Raw genomic sequence first — 13,685 nt, forward strand, 5'->3', positions numbered from 1 at the left:
GTCCATCTTATTTTTTGGTGGGTTTTTCATGGATTGTTCTTACTAATTGTTCTCCCCTTGACATTTCTTTTCCTGGGTTCTACCTACCCAGGCATGAGCTCAAACATGAGATCAGTTTTGTAGTAAAACCTTAGAGTTTATTTCACATTAAAGAGATCTATATTTTGCAATATCTGATCATTAGCCATCCACTTCTGCTGGAGTTTAGGCACTTTACTCTTACAGGGCCTGTACTGAAATACTGAACTTGTTCTAGGAGACCTCAAAACTTTGATTTATTCTCTCCTAAGTCAGCATTATAATTTTGAACTATGCATCATTCAAAATGAACTGATATTTCAAAACAATCTGTTTTGTCAGTTAAAAAAAGAAACCAACAAACGTTGCAATTTGAAAATGCCAGAATTCTGAATTTCTCAGGACTTAGGCTTTGAGCTTATTTTTAATCAAAATTGAAATTACACAAACTAACCTTTTCTTAGGGAGAAAATTAGTGTTTTCATGTGTCTGTTTTTTCCAATGGAAAACTACATTTTTGAGAAATACTCTTCCAGCTGGTTCATCTGACTAAAATGCAAGTATTTCCACAAACTTCAGATGAACACAGTTGCTTTTCTGAGAGGACACTAGGAAAAATGGCTGTAAGGAGAGTATCGAGTATATGTGGATTTTAATAAAGTCATGGAAGCCATTTCTACATAATTCACATCTCAAAATCAATTCCTGTAACAATACTCCCAGGTGGACTGGAAAATAGCTGATTGATTGTAACACTGAGGTAGGATAAAGAAATTGCAATATATCCTCTGGTCAGGCACTTTCTGGTGAGGGATTCGCAGGTGTCCAGTCAGAGGTCCAGTCTTGTTTAAGTTCTGTTATTTATTCACTGCTTTCTCTTATAATAAATGTAGAATTCATGGGACTGACCATGCTAGATGCAGAGTCCTTGCAAAAAAAGAGAACAGAAAAACAATGCAAAGATAATTAAACAGTCAAAGCAAGTGTGAGCAAAAACTGAAGGGAAGTTATGGAAGGTGTATTTGTTAAAATAAAGAAGCTGTGACATGTACATTCTGGCTGGCACACCTTCTGGAAGAAATGGCCAATTCCTGGAAGGAAATGGGGCTGTGGAATATTCTTCATATCATGCATGACCCCTTCAGGGTTTACAGAGCTGAGATTTGGCCTCAGCCTACCAACTCAAAAGGTAAGTTAAAAATTTTGTCATAAATATGTAACATATTCCTCTGCGGAACAGTTCAGCTCTTCAGTGGACTACATTGCCCTCAAGGGACAGCTATCGCTCTCCAGCACCTATATAAAGATCTTAGCATGACTGAGCTCCCATTCAAGAGCCTTTGGGATGAGCCTGAAATTCACTGGGCCGAGTATGGGCCTTCAGTTTTTGTACTGTTATGACTGATTTAATATATTACAGGACCAAAGATGGTTGCAGAGGCCACACTACAGCACTTTGCTAAATAAATAACTATATATTGCAAAGATACAGCAAATATAGGAAGCTTTGAGTATTGTGATACCTTACATTGATGTTTAACACATTCACACGCTAAATCAACTCACTGGCCAGGAGCTGCTTTCTGTATAGATGATGTGTGGTGTCTTGATGGTCAAGTCTCTCTTTCCTAGCACAGATTTTTATACTCCAGACATCTTGGCATACCTGACTTGTTTCATTCAATGGTCCTGGGCGCTTCAGTCTTCATGCCAGTCAGGTTGCTGTTTTTATGGAGAGATGAGTGTTAATCTCTGGCATAGGCATTATTTTGAATGTACGCGACAAGGACCTGCAGTATTTACACTAATGTTGTTATTGACAGTATTAGCCAATATGGCAATGTTCTAACATTAATCAAATTCAAAGCAATTCAGCTCCAAACCTGCCTCCTCCCAGGCACCTCGACTCCCAGCATTATGCAAAACATCAGTTTCTGTTCTTTTCTGCACAATGCAGGCACAGTCATCATGGGTCCTGTGGCTACTGGTAGTGCTTATGTCAGCGGTCACAAGCTGTGGCATCACACAGATAGCATCCAGAAGCCAATGAATTCAGAGCACCAAAGTATATGGGTTGAAAATATACAGAGAAGGCCGCAGTCTTGCCCCAAAGTGCTTGCAGTTGGATAGGCAACACACAACAGCAAGGTGGAGAATAACCAGCACTTTGGAGTGGTTCAATAGGTAATTAGCAAAACATCTGTAGGATTTAAGGAATCCATCATCAACAAGAAGAAACGATCATGCCTTTCCTCTTATGTAGCCATTGTCACTAGCAGTATATGGTACATAGCGGGGGGAGAAGTGACTGCTTTGTAATTTGCCCTTGGTTTGGATAAGTTTCTGAAACACTTGTAGCCTATTCTCAACTGGAAACTACAAGATCCTCAGATGTGCATCTGGCAACTTGCACAGTGGATTCATTTTTCTAACCCAGCTCTCTTAGCTGCAGGTAGGCTGCAGATGGCTTGTGAGAAAGACATAGTTATGATGTGGAAATACTCGAAAAAGGTGGCTGAGAACCCAGACCTTGAAATTAAACAAACAAACAAACAAACAAACAAAACAATAAACTCCAGGCCATCCCAGATATAAGGTATACTTCATAGACCTTATTATCAATAATGAAAAACACAGCCCAGCTAACATAAAGCATAAGAAAACATTGCTCGTATCATTTTGCCCCCAGGGAAAAGAGAGAGAGAGAGAACAAACAGCATAAATATGCTCCCTGCTCTGTGCCTGGGTCAACACACCTCATTCCTATTCTTTTGTGTTGTGGGTCTGATCCAATATCCTGTTTCTGTCCATAGCCCAGGAAACTGCAAAGGTGAGCAATATGTTTAATTTACTTGTAGGTTTGCATTTATTGTTGCTACTGTCCTACAGTGCCTTGAATCTGGAAAGAGTGTGGCTATTCTAACCACATTTTTGCTTTGGTAGGAAACCTTGGTCAGAGCTAGCCCTGCTGAAATCCCATCTGCAAACGGACCCAAGTTGGTAGCATGGTTTAGACCACAGTGTAAATGTTCATGAGCTGCACATCACCCTCATATACTTAAGCATCTGATCAGAATTAGCTGTTTTCTTGAAAAGTACTTCACCTTCTCTGCTCCATTGACTCTCTCTCACCAGCAAGTAACAGATCTCTGCCCTCTAGGCATGTTAGTTGCATTCACACAACCAAATTCCTGCTGGTTTTTATGCTCAGTGATAGTGGGAACTCATTTTGCATGGTAGTGGTTTTATCCTTGCGTTTGTTGCTATACCCATCGTCAGATGTGTACCATCTCTGCTTTCTGTATGCTTCCTCTTTGATTTTCAAGTCATTGAAGTTTTCCATTGCTGCTGTAATGTTTATGAACATTTCCCTCTTTCTTATGTGTTGAGGAACTTGCCTTTGTGTCTTTTACTACAATAGCCCGCTCTCCTATGCTCTTTTTTTTCCTGAGGCCCTAGTTACCAATTCTTTGTGTATGAAATCTGCTTTTTGCCAAGTCTAGTGTCTTATCCTTCTCTGCTCAGATTTCTGAACTTCATCACTTCGCAATCACTGTTTTCCAAATTGCCTCTTCCTTTCAGGTTCTCATCTGTTCCTCAGGTCACCCTACAAAATAAACTATATTAGGAATCCACCAATTGAAAACACTGCTCTGTAGCCTGCTGTATTGTTTTCCTAGCAACTGTCTCTGGATTTGGTGATATATATAGTCTTAAGGCACTTATAAAAATCTCCGGTATACCAGGGTGAAGGGAATTGCATATGAACTTGCACAGAAAAAAAGCAGCAAAGCACTCGGTGCCCAGCAATTCTCTTACCACTGGGAAGCTACCTTCATCTATGCTTGTAAGGCTACCAGACTTTCTGACTCCAGTGCCAGGTAAAGGATTCCCCTGCCTCAGGACTAATAGCTGAATGTATAACAGCTGTACATGAGAAATGGGAATTGGTTCTTAGATGGCCTGTTCATCTGGAAATCAGGAGCTAGGCTACCAGTTTATTTCACTTGGACATTTTATACTATAAATTAATTACAAGGGATGGCTAATTTGACAGGTGCACAAACAGAGAAGGCAAGTTCCTTGAAGGAAAAAAAAACAGCTGTGGAGGCTTATGATGCTTTTGACAGATTAGGTGTAATTTTCCAGCTCATCAACTGGGATTCCCCTTTACTTCTTCCATGTGCTGGGGAAAAAACACCTCAAACTCAACTAAGAGAGATGCTAATGGGCCCTGAGACGCATGACAAAATGACAATATTCTGTGAAAGGAGAAGCAAACAAGGACAGGAAATGGCTATAAAGAAAAGAAGCAAAAAGAAAAAGGAACTTGAATTACATTGGCAGATAATTTAAAAGAAAGGCCTTAAAAAAGCAAAGCTGTCAGTGTAAGCTGACACTCTTCCACCATGAAGATGCCTTTCTAAAAAGTCACTTTATGAAGTTCTTTGCCTCCCTTCCCCTGCCATCTCCACCACAACAGCTCAGTATATTCCCTTAAGGAGTTTGCCACGCTTGCTCCAGTTGCTGTAACATGGCTCCATGTGGGACTGTTCTGGATACAGGGTTGCTGAGGTGCTCAGGGTTTTTGGTGGTTTTTTTAATGCCTTTTTTTTTTTTTTGAGGACATGGAAAGAATCATAATTCATGTAAAACATTTATTTTAAAATACAGCTTCTGAAAAAAACCCACAGTTTGATCTATAAAGCTATTGGATGATTGATCACCAAAAAAAAAAAAGTTATAATTACTTTGAAAAATCAAAGTTCCAATTATGTGCTAGCTGGCAGCACCTCCAGCTAGCAAACAAATCCCCAGCATTGCCAGCCATGCAGTTTGGGTGACAGTGCAAACAGAAAAAACACATCCCTTCACAAGTGTGCTGTAAAGGTGGATTAATGAATATTCATTTTGTGCACGTGTCCAATTCGGTAGTGATACATTGCAGAATTAGTAATTCTGTCCCAAGGGGAGGATTTGGAAGCCTTGCCGTAATAAGAACTGGTATGCATTAAATCAGGCCACATCAGAAATTAAAAGAAACAGAAAGAAATTATGAAGAAACAGCCATTCAGTGAGTGAAACAGAGATTCAGGGGGAGCCAAATATTATAGCACCATATTATTAGGTAGTGTCATAAAATTTGTGCAACGGGAAGGCAAACTAAGGTATCACAGATAACTGTTAATTCTGGAATTTCCAAACTTTCAAGTGCTGAACTGTATAACAGAACATCCTTTTAATGGAAAATTATCTTTACAATATAATATTGCAAGATATTCGATATCCCTTTGTATAAAAATGAAGCTGGTTCAGCCTTGGAGTTAACATCTGCTTGGGGAAATTTATGGGATTACGAAAAGAAAGTGCTCTAGCTGATAATCACAATCAGTCAGGAACGAATCTCTCCCCAGGAAACATGCTGAAGTATCATTGCTGAGACCTGAAGGAAAAAAAACAGTGACAATTTTTGACACTTGCAAGAGCCATCGGAAGACTGAAGCCACTAGAATGCTTGGCTGAAGGATATGCTATGCAACTCTAAGGGGCTTTTGTGCTAGAAGACTTGGTACCTGGAGGCCACTTTCAGAGTCTTTTTCATCTCCTTCCTGGTATAAAATAAAAGACCAGAGAGAGCTCCTTTTCTCAGACATTTGCAGAGCAAGGCCCTGAGTGTTTTACTAAGTATGGAGCTGTGCAAGGGCTGAAGGGACCAATTCTTGCAGCCTGGATCTTCGTGCAGTCCTCTATCCCTAGGCAGGCTGCATGCCAAAATGCCTGCAAAACATTGCCAGTAATATGCCTTCCTTGCACACAAATTTACCAATATAGCAGCAGGATAACTGTGTTATTCTGCAGTTTTGGGAGGGGCACTCTCAGGGCTCTGTTAGTTTTCAGGTTCATTTCCCTCCATTTGGCACATGAAGAACAAACGTTTTCCAAAATTAAGGGGTTTTTAACAGTAAGGTTTAGTCGAACAGTTTTGGTTGGTGGTGCGGGGTTTTTGCCTTGTTCTGTTTCTGAGTAGCTTTATGTTTGAACAAAAATATTTCAGCTTGTTGTCCCACAAGTGTGAGGTCGTTTACCCGGTGTGCAAGACGCCAATAAACACGCAGGGCAGAGGTATTTTTATTTCATGTCTGTGCAGAGATGGGTGCTAGGTGGTAGATCCACAAAGCTAGCACACAGTTCGGTGGTCATACAGATACAGTATTTATACAGTCTAGTTATGCATATGCCTAAGTAATTACACAAAGCAGTTTTCTATTGGTCTACATTTCTCTTATTTCAGATTAAAGCTACAGTGCTACTTTAATAGTCTGTGTATGCTCAGAGGTGAGGGGTCTCTGCTTGGGCCAGGGTCTCCAGCTCGAGGGGTGTGACTTTTAGTATTATAATAAGGATAGTTTGCGTGAGGGGATGCTTCTTATCACACTTCTGCTAGTTGTTTCAGATGGTTCCCAAAACTTTTAAATTAGCTTACATATTTCTCCAGGATGTGCTTTACTCCCAAGGACAGTAATTCTTGTTCAGATGTTCTGCTTTCCAGCCTGAATCCCCCTTACCAACTTTACATAAGCCTTGGCCTTCCACCAGCTCCTGTTAGACTACAAGCTGGCAAGCATTTTAAATGTAAGGCTTTGAGGCTCGAGTGATGCTCTGCTTCAAAACTGCAATAGCTTCTGCCCCCATCTTAGCAGTTCATGACACTTGCTGGTTGAAATGTTGTGGCCATGTGCTAGCTGCTTGGGTTTCTGAGAGAAAGCCATTTTGCCTTTGAAAAATCACCCTTTGAACGCTTGACATAGAGGCTGTTTCTTTTCAAAGTGAAAATGACCATGTTAATACTTGAAAAGGAACACACAACTTCCGTATTTTTCCCACTGGCAGAAATGAAACGGGACATTTCTTAATTTGTCTCTACTGCTATTGTCCAGTGAAATACTCTGAAGAGAAGAAAGGAGGATGTGTGAGTGCAAATTTAAAAAAACGTTGTGTGTGTAAGATTTAAAATAGCATTGTGGATGAAACTTATTTCATCAAAAACTTTGGCTCCTAGTGAGAGGATTTGTGCTTTGTCCTATCCCCTCACTTTTATTAAAACAAATATGCAGTTAAGGGGAGGGAAATGTTTTGTGTTTTCTAGCTTGCTGAACAGGCATATTTATTTAGGGTCAGTAGGAGCAGCCCTCTTTCTTAGCCACCTCAGATATCCTGAAGAAAGCTCCATCTGTGGACTGATGCCACATTTGCTTCTACGGAGCTTGACCTGGTTTGGCATTTTGGAATTAAATGTTTATTTTCCCCTTCATCCCGTCTTATAACCAGTCAATTCTCTTAAAACATGGAAATTTCAAAGGAAGAGCTAGATTGCTAACTAACTATTAGGGATAAGGATACCTTAGATCAAAAGGTAGGTAACTTTTCTTAGCCACTTATGTGTTCTCCAGTTTTCTTTTCCAGCATGTCTGAATAATTAAGAGACTTCAGGGAGAAACTGGAAAATGGCAGTATATATATTTGGGGAGAGGGTGAGCAAGTGGGCGGACTGAGAAGAAGTTTTTTTCAGGAAAAGCAGAAAGAAGCAGAGAAAAGGAGAGAGGGTTGCAGTCAGAAAGCTCAGAAGCAAAACAAAAATTCGTATTTGGAATCAGTTGTGCCTCTTCTTGACTCGATGTTCTTTGAAACTGCACACAATGTTTAGATGTTTCATTTTATTCTATTTAGAACAGGGCAGGAGAGACAAGGGAGGAAAAGGAAACTGAGTTTGGATCCACCCTGGCAAATGCAAAGCAGCATCAGGGTGTAAATCCTGGCCTCAAAACTGGTGAGCAAGTCCTTTCAGGGTTGCTTGCACAATCATTTGCTTTGACAGCAGACACACTGTTCTCTTTTGTAGTTTATTTTAAACTCCACATTGTTTCAGTGGCATTTTAAACTCGTTTGTCCCCATTTTACTTCAAAATTACTTGTACAGAATCAGCATAAATGTTTGCATTATTTATAAAAAATCCGGGCCAAAGATGTGTCATCACAAGCCAGGGAGATCTACCACCAACTATTTCTTGCCGATAACCAGAGGAGGACTTGGAGAACCTCTCCAGTCACAGCTGCCATTTGCACCATTTGAATCAGTAAAGATGACGAAATATTTTGCCGTTCCCAGGGGGGATGCTGAAAAGCAGAAGATGTGGGGGAAGAGTTCTTCATGGCCTGTGAGAATTGTTTATTTATGTTATTTTTGCAAACCTGGCCTCCCCATCCATTCTTCAGGAGACCAGGTAACTTCAGCAGTTGACAGAGCGGTCACGATACACAATAAAGATTTAAAACCCAACAAGGCAGTTTCTTCAGGAAACTGTGGAGTCATAAAACCTTGTCTCTTCTTCCTGGGGTGGGAGTAACAGACAGTGGTTCTCGCTCATAAAAAAAGCCATAAAGTAGGCAATTCTTTCAGTTACAGTCTTTCTCCTGGCAGAGATTAGCTAAAATATTCAGATTAAGTGCACCTACCAAGATGGAATAATGGTTAAATAGAGTCTCTGTTTGCTAGAGTTTCTAAACAGGGACAGGGAGCTGAAGCACTCAAGTTAAAGCTGATGATCTTTAGTGCTTTCCCAGTCCTTTCTGAATCAATCAAGGGCTGCTATGGAACTTTTGTTTACAGTTTTATGTGCAGTGTAGTGAGGAGAGAAACAGGGAAAACACTGGCATAGTAAAAGCAAAATCAGCCTCTTAATTTAGGCTAGTATCCTTTTATGGGACAGTGGAGTAGTGTATTAATAGAGGCTGGAATTTTAGAGATACTCAGCTGCCTAAAAATTCAGATAAAAACCTAATAAGATTTTTCAGAAATGCAGTTTTTCAATGGCATTTTGGCTCACAGCATCCTCTGAAATTCCCATTAGGAGCCAATCTGCATGCTTAAGCACACAGCTACCTTAAATATCTAGGTCTTGGTGCCTAAACACAGCATAGCTACTTTCTCTCTCCTTCAAGGCACCTGCTAAAGAAGAATGCATCCAGAAGCCATGTGTAATCTACACAGTCTCCTCAACCCAGGAGGATTTCTAGAGCTCTGATAAATTTTGGAGGAGCAAGACGGAATTTAAAAATGCTGGGGAAAGGGAATTATGTAAATACCTAATCTCTTGAGCCTATGACGGTGCACTTTGCTTTGGCATTAGGTCAACACTGGTTTTGAGAACATGGCCTGCTGTCACCTTCAAGTGGCAAGAAGACATTGACATGCACCTATGTGCCAGGTGTGACCTTCTGGGTGAAAACATGGATTCTGATGAGGTAACGGGGGATGCCCACCTTTAAGATCAGAAAGAGCTTTTGCCCCTGAAGAAAAAGACTGACTCAGTTGCATCCTCAAGTCTGAAAACTCCAAATTTCCTTGTAGGTATACATACATACATATTTTGAATATGTATATTCAAAAATTGAAAATGCTTAAAATTAGTTGAACATTTTACTTCAGATACTTTAGGTATAATTTTGTATAAATAACTGGAGGTAGGCCATAGATAGTACAAGTGTCTGGGGATGGCACCTAACTTCTGCTGCTTTCATATAATTCTGATGTGTTCAAATATTTACGTAGTCATATGTACCTTCTCAGATTTGGGTGTGACAGATACATTATCACAGAAAATTAATTCACTGTGGTTATGACATTGATGATGACAGCTGCCAGGAAATTAAAATAAATTATTTGGGAAAATCAAGCAGCTCTTAATTTCCTGCATTTTTCATGTTATAACAGTAGTTAAAAGCAAAAAAAAATCAACTCTGAAATAGAAATTCAGCCTAGTAAAAAGGGCCATACCTGATTTAATCCAAGATTAGCGAAATTATATTAATAGACCACTGTCAGGTAAGAACCACTAATGGAAGGATCAGTATTAGCTGGAAATGAGATACAAGCAAACAGAAAAAAGGAATACCTGTATAGATTTTATGTCCTCACCATAATGACATAAGGATTTCATTTTTGTATTTGATGGGTCATAAGCTACTGAATATTTTATTGTGGTTCTGATTGATTGCAGCCACTCTACAAGCACTTGCATGACCATTAATGCAGTATGGTTCTCTAAAGCAGGGTTTCTTCATGTTTTCATGGAAAACACTCTCCCTTTATTCAAGTTATTAGCTTTCAAGGGGTTTGGGTGCCTAGAGATCCCATTGCCTTAGCCCAGTGTGTAGCTGAGCACTTCTGAAAGCCAGCTATAAAATGCAGTGATTGAGGTGGGATTGCATACTGGTTTTATACTAGTGTTTCTCCATTGAAGTCAGTGGAGCTACTAATTTTCCTCAACATGTTACTGGAATGTGCTCAGTGCAGACATCAGCTGAAGATTTCATTATACAACAGATGCAGGCAGAACATATCCAAAACCCCAGTACTTCAGACTATACCATAAAAGCAAAATGTAAGTAAGTGTGACTCTTCAGCAAAGGCAATACATTTTAATTTTGCACACTGCACGGATTTAGCCAGGACATGTATAAGCACATGTCATTAAGGGAATTATTCCGTTCAATTAGTGGTGCCAGTTTAAAATTTATAGCATGCACAGCACACTGCCTACATGTCTACTTGCAGGAAATAGTGGGATACATTTGTGGAGTATGTCAGCAAGTCAGCTGACATTCCTGATGTGGTGATCCTGTCCATGAACAGATGAGGAAAAGACAGTGTAACATACCTTATCTGGAGGTCTTGAACATCTTCAATGAGGTCTGTCATTGAGGAAGAAGGCAGAATGGAGTGGAAAGAGGATGAGAAGGTGGTTCTTATGCACTCTGCCAAAGCATGTCTTTACCTTTGAGTAGCGCTGTCAGTCAGCATCTCTGGAAGCCTCCTCTAAGGGTCCATAGCACCCTGTGGATGTTCAGAGATAAGTAGTGGGAGCAGAAGTGATGTGGAGAGTGAAATTCCAGGCAGAAATGTGGCCTTGTGATTATTTGCTTGCTTAGCTGTCTTTTTAAGGTTGGGTTTTTTTCAGCAATTCTTACTTTCTTACTGTGTGCCTTCAACTCTGGACATAGCTGTCTTTGCTAAGAAGTCTACTTTTTCCTTCAGAGAGGATCATTCTTTCAATTACTGCTGAGAAATTTTTTTAGAAGGGTTTGTATTTTTTTAATTTCTTTTTGCTCCTCTGGCTTAAAAAAAATACATTCCAAGTCTCATCCACATTCAAGTAATTTTACAATGGCCTTATTATTTACAAAAACACAAATCTAAAATACTTCATCTCCTGCTGCTTTGGAGAAAGTGCAGTGACAAAGTCGGTCAGCTGTTATCTCCAGGCATATCTGGGTCTTACCTCATTAATAGGATTTTTGCTTCAGTTTATATCTGATAATCTAAATTCTCCCTAATGTCCCTGATAATATTTCTTGCTTAATAACACTGAAGACTTATATCCCAGTCCAAAACCTACAGTACACTGTATGGACCCTTAACAGGATCTCTTCTACTGCCCTTCTCTAGAAGTGATCTTGACCCAAATCACTTGTTTTATTCCCATCGTTTTCTTTCCCTCCTCCCTTTGCCATTTCTTTATTCATTGCTGTCCTTCAGATGCTTACATTTTCTCCAGCTGTATTTTAAGACCAGACACACAGATTAAATGAGTCTCTACTGACAATCTCCTGCATATCTGTTTAAAGCTTTTCTTGCTCCTCTCAGCCTTGGTATCAAGAGGCTGGAATCTGAGGTGAAGACAGTCTGTTGAGAAGAGCACATGCAAGATGACCTCTATACATAGAAGAAAGGAATGTTGTCATATGCTAGTCCTTCTCATGAGCTTGTGAGATGTACTTTCGGAGAAAGATGGTCAAAAAGTTCTTTCCTACATATCCACGTGTCCCATGAACATCCACAAGTAAAACACTTAGGTGGAAGTATTTTGTTGTGTTTTAGGAATATAATCGTGCTTTAATTCCTCTTTATTGCATTAGTACTCATAGGCCATTTGGGAATCTAGACCCCCACGGTGTAAGGTGGGAAGAGGGTTCATCCCTTGGAGAAGTTACGTTCTGTCAAAGATGACATCCAGAATGACAAACTTTTTTGTAAAAAGAAATCATCACAATCTGCAGACATCTTTGTTTTCCATAGAACAGCATTTGTCATTTAACTGGCTGGCAGAAATGAGGTGGTAAATCCATTTGTAGCAAACTTTTTTCTTCCTAAAACTGAGAGAAAATCTAAATCTAAGTGTCATGTAAGGAGTGCAAAGGCTGGCTAATATTGTGGTGCTTGGCATTGTCCCTGCACTGCCAGTTTGTGTCAGAACAGCACACGCACAAAGCAAGGCAATGCAAGGATCCTGTCTCTGTTGAAGCTGCCCTGCCTGTCAAGATCAGCAGCTCAAATTTCCACCTAAGCTGTATGGACCCAGCAGAATCCATCTGCTAACCCATCTGTGGGACGACTCACTAAAATTATAGCCCATCTGTTGTTTCACTGGCACAAAGTTTGCTAGCCTCACCCTCACTCCATTTTCTGAATATTTTTCTTTCCTTGTGGGCCTCCTCTGTGCTCTTCTCTCTCTCTCCTGCTCTGTATCTTTTGTTTTGTTTTGTTAAGACATTGGCTTTCCAATCTCCGGAATGTAAAAAAGAAGGAGGTTATATTCCTCCTGCCCTCCAGTTAGCCAGGAACAGCTTTGCCCGGGACAGAATATAGGTCTGTTACATGTATATCATTGTTGCCTATCTTTAGCTGCTTTGTACCAGCACAGCTCATTGCAGGCAAGAGATCTAGGCTGTTTTACACTAGCTAAGTCTCTCCCGCACATCTACGCTGTCACATGGAACTACTAGAAGTTTAGACTGTGGCTTGGCTTTTCCTCACTCTTGAGGAAAATATTTTTCATGTATTATTTACCTCTCAGCTTGAAAATTCAACCTTGCCTTTAGTTTTACATTCTAAAAAAAAAGACAGAAATACCCTTACCTCTTTCCTCCCATCTATCCTTTTATACTTGGAGAAGGCTTAGCTGAAGGTTTGTCACCAGAGGACTAGCTTTGGCTTGGCATCAGCTATGGGGTAGTGCTGAGACAGTGGGGATGGGCAGGAAAGGCAGCTGTATGCAGAAAAGCAGGCTGATTTCTGTGCAGCAGAAAGAAGACATACTCTCTTTTACAGCCCTCACAATCTGTCCAAGAAGATTTTCACTATTTTCTCTCAGCTTAGATGTTTAACAAGGAACAAGAGTAGAATTTGGTCCTGTGTGAAAGCATAGAGAAAAGAGAGAAGGAGATCTCTATTATGTGTCATAGATTTGGAAAGGGGACTGGTGTACTAGCAGGCATCGGGACCACAAAATTTAAGAGCTTGGCTGCTGTCAGCAGCAACAAATTGGAGGCTTCGGGGGTGACAGCATTGACATGGAATCAGCCTGGGTTGGGAAGGCAGTGTTGGACACCCTGGATACCACTCATGGAAAACATGGTTTGCGGCAGACCCACATTTGCCCCCTCTTTCTGCAGTACCTACTCCAGCTGTCTAGACTATGCAGTCCTAGTCCTACCCTTGCTGTCTAGACTATGACAGCCCTGTGCTTCTTCATCTGTATAGGAACCTTACAGAGCTATTCAGATCAGTGGGTGGGGGCATGCATGTGTAAACACACCTCCTCTACAGT

Source organism: Mycteria americana, chromosome 4 (assembly GCF_035582795.1).
Source record: "Mycteria americana isolate JAX WOST 10 ecotype Jacksonville Zoo and Gardens chromosome 4, USCA_MyAme_1.0, whole genome shotgun sequence".
Taxonomy (NCBI): domain Eukaryota; kingdom Metazoa; phylum Chordata; class Aves; order Ciconiiformes; family Ciconiidae; genus Mycteria; species Mycteria americana.